This window comes from Pungitius pungitius, chromosome 15 (genome assembly GCF_949316345.1).
Source record: "Pungitius pungitius chromosome 15, fPunPun2.1, whole genome shotgun sequence".
NCBI lineage: Eukaryota > Metazoa > Chordata > Actinopteri > Perciformes > Gasterosteidae > Pungitius > Pungitius pungitius.
This window is the reverse complement of record NC_084914.1, coordinates 8249277-8257707: the sequence shown is the minus strand read 5'-3', so window position 1 is coordinate 8257707 and position 8431 is coordinate 8249277.

Genomic DNA, 8431 nt, shown 5'->3' with positions numbered 1-8431 from the left:
AAAAGATTGGTACTTTTCTGACTGCTTCCACCTTGATTTTAACCTACACTTCCATGGCTAGGGTTAAAGAGCCTCAGACAGAGATGGTCAAAATTAAAGCAGGAGAATCTTATCTTATATTGTTCATAATGCAACACAACTTTTAACCCTCCTTACGCTGACCTTCCCTGTCTGGTAAATGTGGAAGTCTTCAGCCCAACGTGGGGCTCTTTTCTCAGGCTTCACGATGCTCCTTCAGAGCCTCAGAAGACGTCACATATATACTACTCCTCACAACTGGTACTTTTACTTTTCAAAATATTAAAATAAAATATTGGATTCTGCCGTTTTAAGATGATTCATAAGGATAAATATACCAATCCATTAGATCCACTCCACGTGACTAGAGGTCACGTTGAATATTGACTAAGCTTTAAAACATGCAGCTTTACCTTTTACATTCCTTCTCATTGCCTAACACACATCTGCACGCACACGTGCAGATGTGTGTCGATTGTTTTTCTGCTTTCAGTCGCTTTTTTCTCGGCATGGTTGTTTACACCAGAAACAGCAGGAAAGTCTCTTTTTCCTCCTGAAATCCGATTACAGGGAGTTTGAATTTCTGCCAGCCCTTTGATGACCAGGACAAGATCAAGACACAAAAACTCACGAGAGAGCATGCAGGGTTTCTTCTTGGAAGCTTGCAGGAGAGATTTTTTTTTAAAACTTTACACAAACTTCATAGAAGAATGTCTGTGTTCTTGCCAAGAGGAGCTAGCAGGACATGGACAAACAACATCAAAGAGTTGACCATCGCTCATACATTTAGAACAGTAGAAAGACTGAACAAGAAGCTCACTGAAGAGAAGCATCTGACGGGGTCACAGCAACAGCAACATTAGAGTAACAACATTGTAAATCATTCATCTTAAACTGTTGATTATGTTCATCTAGGAATATTAAACAAGCTTTCTGCCATACTGCTAATTTGAATGTCCTTTTTGTGGCAGGAAAAAAATACATTAACAATTGTGAACATGTCATGCATAACCATTTTTAAAACATTAAGCGGTCTCAGAGAGCTGATTGGATTAGCCGTTTGACCTCACTATAGATGTCAGCAGCGGTGTGAGGGGTGTGTGTGTGTGTGTGTGTGTGTGCAAAATGAGGAACCAAAGCTAAAAGGCAAATACTTTTCTGCTTTTAAATATATACTTACACAATATCTTGACATATCTTTGGCCTACAGTCTCTGCGCCATAATGAATCAAATTGTTTTTCAAGATAATTCAAGTTGATTTGGTCAAAAGTGACACAACGTGACATCCCACCACATGACCATACCAGACAGTAAAGCAACTGTCACTCAAATGCAATCACTTTGATCATCATGATCATTCTGTGTGACATGCGAGAGCATCTGTGTGTGACAACAACATGAACACTGCGTGTAGCACAAGGAAAGACATGACGTGAAATTAAACGAGCTGCAGACAAAACAAAGCAGACTGTCTGACTAATTAAAATTATTTTTACAGATTTGTGTTTGGTGAACAAATACGCAGCCTCCCTGCGCACATTACGAGACAAATTTGGCGTATTTAACAGTTTCTACTTTGCCCTCTGGCTGTATAGTTAATATTTTTGTTGGAATTTACATTTTCATTAGCATAGGGAAAAGCCCATTTACACGTTTTAGTAATGTCAGCTTTCAAGTTTGTTGAGTTGGTTCATTTGTCTGCAGCCGCTGAATCAGTCTGGCCGAGTTCCTAAAATCATATTTTCTGCTAAACACTCAAAAATAAAAGATGCAAATGTCGCTGCCAAACAATCTGTGTGTGTCGTGAAAGGTAAATTGCAATGTCAAATCTTGATTTATCATTAACATTCATGAATAATGCATAACTGATCACGAACATGGGAGATTTTGTTTTTTTTAGTGCCGCTACAACGCACGCACAACATGTTAAGGAGCAAAGTCCCGAAGTCCCTCTTCTTCAAGCCGAATCTCCCATTTTCTCTCTCGACTTTTCATTATCCTTACAAATCTCCCAGTGTGCTAACAAGACGCTACGCTCAGCGAGTGAACAGACGGAGCTCAGGGGGGAGACGAGGATCAGAGAGACTCGCAGCTCTTGGGTTTGTGTGTGCTCAGAGATTCACTTTTTTCCCCCTACCACATACAGCTGGGGCTCAATTAGTGTCCATTTTTACTAATTAAGTACACTCTGCCCGAATCAGTGGTGCAAAAACCAACGTTGTTTTTAGAAATCGGGCGGCGTATCGGGCGAGCTGCCCCTGAGGCAGGCTGGAGGCCCTTTTACTGTACACTGCTCATCCTCTTACTCATTCTCTCTGCCTTCATGCGCTCAGAGATGAAGAGAGGAAATCAAACACTCCCCGCGGTTTCCAGTAAGTCTTTTTCCTAGTCGTGTTTACACAAAATCCTACATGCAAGAAGAGCGTGTTTTTAACGAACCAGAGCCACGGTGTCGATGTTTAATTTGACTCCTTGCGTGATTCCGTCCTGCTTTGTAACTGGAGCCCCGTAGATGTGGAGCGTCTCTTTCTGCGTGATATCCGTTGCTGCAGCGCCGTGCTGATGCCCAGCTGAAGGCTAGTGGAGTTCTCTGCATATTCCCCTAACAATGTGAAGCCGAGTAAGCTCGGCACAGCAGATCAATCCTAAAGGACTCGAAGAAGAGACCCAGTCACAGACATTTACAGTGTGAAAATACCCTCACTGGTGTCTGAAGTTAACACTTTGTAGTATGATACGTGTTAAATTGCTACCACAGAGAGAACTGGGTCCAAGACTGTCAATCTCTACACACCATCTGCGTATGGTATTAATTTCCCAGACAAGACGACGGTCCTTCGGCAGAAGGGTCAGACTTCTCCAAAATGATCTGTCAACCCCTTCATCCCCTGTCGCACTCTTATCAATGCTGCACACTTCCCTCTCCACTGTTGCCATGGCTACGGTTGGGCAGGGATGAGCTGTATCAAAAGCGCTCTGGAGTTTAGCTCTTCTCCACACTTAGCTCTGTTATGTTGCTCTAATCCCTTCCTTTTGATCTTTTTCTTGATGGAGACATTAAACCCGGAGGAATTCAGGGTGTACCGTACAAAACCTTATGCTACTGTTTGACTGGTTGAAATGCTGAATCTCCGCGGACAGACGCTCTGGTCTGACTGGGCTGCTCTCTTTCAGCTAACAGATACCGCCTCATTATCTGCAGTCCACAGATAGTGAACCTCTAGCAGTCTCGAGCACGGCTTTCTTCTACTGCACTCTTTGAAGGGAAGGCAAAAACAATGAAATGCAATATTTCAGCTTGACAAACCCTTAAAAAAGCAGCTCTCTTTGTACTGAATTAGGACTTTGAAATATTTTACTGGCATTTGACATCTAGTTTTAAATCAGACTACAAGTCCAAAGCTGTGCAACCAACTCTGTGAGGCTGCAATTGGGCACAGCTAGTGTCAGAATAATGGGAACATGCTAATGTTCATTGGGCTCTATTTACACTCTACAGTGTGCAACGTGTGTAACTGTTCCCTATATAAAGTGCTATAATGGTAGTGTGTACTAATAAATACGTTTAATGAATATGTTTTTGAGCGCCCCAGTAATGCGGTCATGCCAACAAATCATCCGATTTTGTTTCATCATTTTCCAGTCTCCTCCCCGTCTTCTAACAATTCCTGTCCTGTCACTTTAAATAGAAAGGGAAGGAAAAAAACACGTCCTCGCCTTCTTCCAGTGCAATTATGAAATAACTAAAACAACGAGCACTTCAACGGCATCTCAGCAAAATGTAGTTTAATTCTTTTATTTCTTTTGTCACTCATAATGTGAACGTAACACATTCCAAATGATTGAATATAACGTAGTAGGCTTCATTTATTCAAGCACTCTTCTCTAATACTATGTGTATCCAGTGTACACCCTTTCATATTTGTACAAACCCTGCATATTTAACTGTAGTTAACAGACTACCCCCACTGCATCTCAACTGTAGTGTTGTACTGCTGAAGTTAAATATCTGATCGCTTCTTTCACCACTGACTAAAATCGACTGCCATCAATATAAGGCCTGCGGTCCCTCTGTATGCCTCACACCGAAGATGCATATGACTATGTTCTGCAAATATTTTCCTCACTCTGAATACTCTTCTCCATCCTGCGCCCTGTGGCCCTCTGTGAGAAACATCCATATCACTGGCAGATGGTTAAAACGCAGCAAGAGTGAGAAGAAGAAGAAGACAACAAGTAGAGTGTTATTTATGCTGTGCGTGCATCCTCATCTAGTCTAATTTATAAAAAATAGGTTTCAATTTCACCTTGTGTTTATGCTAACTGAGCCTTTGATTCCTGATTATTCCACCGCTGCACACTCGACTGGCTGATATAAACTATAGCAACACATTGGAGTCAGTGCTGTCTTTAGAATTTCACTTTCACCTGTCATATTAACTCTAGCGACTGACAATTAATGCACGAGGAGTGCACGATGCAGCGCGTACACGTGCACTTTAACTAGCCCACGCGTACTCATCTGACACGCAGCTAAACCTTAATTAGCAGATTCGATTTTGAACGTATCATCATGCAAAGACATGGTTTGTGTGCAGCGGGTGTGAAAAGTTGACTGAATGTGACGTGTTGTTGTGAATATGCTGGAGTTTATACGGGCTGCGTGATGAATAGCTCGTGTCAGATGTTACCATGGGGATGATTACTTGAAAGCAGCCGAGGCACTATAAGCATTTGGGATTTCTAGCCAACCCATCAAATACTTGGCAGGCCATTTATTTCGAATATACAGGTAGTTTCAGGCGATCGCAATCTGTGTGCGTTTGTGTGTGTGTGTTGTTGTTGTTCCGGGATGTAGACAAAAGGAGATCACGCTGCATTCCAGTCAAACACCCTCCTCCCATTTAATTACAAAGCTGCGGTGACACATATCGCTGTCAACGTCCGCGGCTTTGACCCCGTTAGCAGCGAGCAGACAGCAGCGTCGCTGCTCTCAGCTTCGGGACGGCGAGGAGGTGCTTTTGCTTCATCTCTCCAGTGAACTGTGAAGCCCTCCACATGTAGTGGAGAATCCCTGAAGCCAAGCAGCCAGCCTTCTCACTCACAGCCTTGTTTTTGCGAAAAACACGCTCCACAGGCCACAACAAAGGGGGCCTGTGAAAACAACCTCTCAGAACTTTGACGGGTAGCCCGGCGGCGCGATCCGCTCCGGCGCTCCGCGCGGATACTTCTGCAGATTTGGAAAGATTGGAGTTAAGCTCAGAATCCACTGATCCCTTTGGGTCTTCTTTTCTTTTCTTTTGCCCAATTTGGGACATCTGCCCCGAGACCACAGCACCCCCCCCCCCCCCCCCCCACCACACCCTCACACCACGACCACACAGCCCACTTTGTTTACTTAAAAGCCTATAGTCTGTCCCCCAGATCTTCTCTATTCGTGGCCTTTCCCCTCCCCTGGTGGGGATTTGTCATTCAACTGGCTTGAGAGACCCAAGCCCCTCTATCTCATCAGCAAACATACAAATGCATAATCTGTTCATTCTCTCGAGCCCATTCACATGCATGCCAATGATCTTTGTTGCTCCTTGTTTTTACCAAGAGCTCACTGCTTTGGTGCTTTAAAGCTCACCCCGGCAGTCAGATGTGGCCCTTAAGATGCTGCATCAGGCTGTATTTACTTTTTGGTGTGAAATGGAGAATGTCACAGTGTTTTTTTTTCACCTCATGGCAACATGACAGTGCGGTTACGTGAGTCTAGCAGAACACAGAACACAACAAAAACTCAGCTACGAAATATCAACTCTATTCACTCTGAGTCCCGCTGAAGAGTAGTTTGAGATGTTATGAAATGAGTTTAATCTAGTTAGCACAGGTATGTAGCCAGTTAGCTTAGCTTAGCACAAAGACTAGTCACAAGGGGGAAACAAACAGCCTTACCCAATATAACAGAAACTGTATCCATCTCCATCTGCAAGTTAGTTTAATCTGTAGTATTCAAATCAATAAAGGAATTTATATTTACTCTAATAATGCACGTAAGTAAAGGTTTGAGGTACTGTTGGAGTTGATGTTAAGGGGATTTTTAATAGGCTTTGTTGCTTCGGCATCAGAAGGTTCTGGTTCCACTTTGGCTCTGTGTTTCTCGGTCAACTCCAAGGAGTTACAGGTCCCAGCCAAGAAATAGTATGGCACGTGAAACAACCAATTGTCACTTTAACAAAACAGTTCGCTTTTGTTCAAAAGAGTTAAAAACCTTTAGTCCGGCTGTTTTTGCTTCGCCAACAGCTAACAGCCATTTATCTGACGCACAATATCCTCTCCTTCATACCCAACGAAGTACTGACACCCCTAAATCATTGTCCGGGGCTTCTAAAGCCCTTTATTGGATCACACACTGCAGAGAGGCGCTCACACACACAGACACACACACACACAAGGTGGTGGGTGAAGCCTCTCTGGGCACAAAGTGCACTGTCATGCTAATCACCAGGCCCTGCAACACTGAGGGCTTTCATGAGGAAAGTGCTGGGAGGTAAAGGCAAGGCATTATTTACCACTGCAGACCCGTGTGTGTGTGCGTGTGTGTGTTGTGTGTATGTGTGCCAGGGTGTTCCTGTGTTGCAGCTTTCTTAATTAAATGTGAACAAATCATTTGAGGGTAGAATTGAGTATCTCTGTAATGAGACGTTTTTCGGCTCCCCATTGATACTTTTCATTAAACACAATGCTGCTGCAAAGATTACAGATGCATTTAGTGTCATCTGCTTTGCTGAAATTCTCAGATATAATACTTGAAGACCAGGGTTAGGGAGTAACGGATTATCTTTAACAAGATTAAAATAATCTGGTTATAAGAAATGGTAAATGTAATCCGTTAATTTGGATTAAAACAGAAGAAAATTTCATAACTTGGCTTTTTAATAAATTATAGAGTTAAAAATAATGGGGGAAATGGGAAATGATTTTTTTCTGAATGGTTAATTAGTGTCTATACAATCAATCAATGACTTCAGTGGATTTAAATGAGCAGTTTTCACTTGCCAGGGTAAAGCACAGCTAAAAGTGTTAATCTTGTAAAGCATGAAGAAAAAACTGAAAGTGAGAGCAGAGGCTGAGTTGGAGATACATTTTCTACTTATTCTTATCTCTGATTCTGCTACATAATTTCAATGCTATCAACATTGATGAATAAAATCTGCTTCTTTGGGATTCATGCACACTACTCCTTAGAGATAATACAGTCACTGTCAAATATGGATGAACTAAAAACACTTCACTGTCAATGTCAAATCAAAGGTGATTTCAATAAAAATAGATCCTGAAAACGTTTTCCTTGTAGTGTGATGCACCATATCACACGTTATGTTACAGCATTCCTGCAGCTAAGCTGTCTGTTTCCTTCATCTTTCAACCATCACTTTCTGCGGTGCCCAAATTTAAAAAGTATATATATATTATAATTAAAATAGAGCATATTTTTCATGAAATGATTACTGAAAAGGCTTTGATTTCATTTGTGCTTGCAGTGCAGAGATGCAGAAATTCCTCCACAGTGAGCGTGAAGAAGAAGCCGGTACCGAGTTGTTAAAGAGGCAGATTTTTTTGTGGTTCTCCTCACAGCTTCGGCTTAGTGCTGCGTGCGCTTCACCACAAAGAGGGTAGCTTTCCATTGATGAGCCGGCACAGGCAGCTTCAGCACCAGCAGCAGCAAATCACTAGTCTGTTAAAAGGCCCTGATGCGTGGCAAACTCTCATGCCAACCCTCCTTGCTCCAAATCTGCCTGCTTGCAGACCCCCCGTAATTGGAGGCATTAAACTTGCTTTGGACAGGATGGCAAATGAGTGCTTTGAGCTTGGAAGAGAACTGACTGGTGCATTCAAAAGGCAAGTAGATGCAGCTAAATCTGACAAATCACTGCCAATTCAGCAGATCTGTGTGCGAGTTGTGTGCTCGTGTAAAGCGTGTATAGTTATGCATTTTGTGCTTATGTGTCTTTTTTTGTGTGTGTCTTTTCTTGGCCGGTATCCGCGCGTGATTATGTACATCCAGTGTAACGGGCGACGCTGTTAATCTCTCAGTAATCGTGGGGATCACCCGGGGGGGGAGCAGGGATTTGATGCAGATTGCCTGGTCGCTGACGAGCAACCAGCAGCCATGAAATAAAAAGCCTCTGTCAGTCTACCATCACTCCCTCCGTTTTTTCCCTCCACCGAGCGCACTCATTAAAACCCCTGCAAAGGACTGCCGCAGCTGATTTGCCATCACTTAATGGCCTGGGATACAATAATGAGATATTTTCCTTTAGGTTCGGTGCCATTTTGCATCATTTTTAAGATGCAGCAGTGAAAAACATTCCACCCGGCCCCGCTCTGATGGAAGGCTGCGAGGGGTTTTCACCAGTGAGAAGCGAG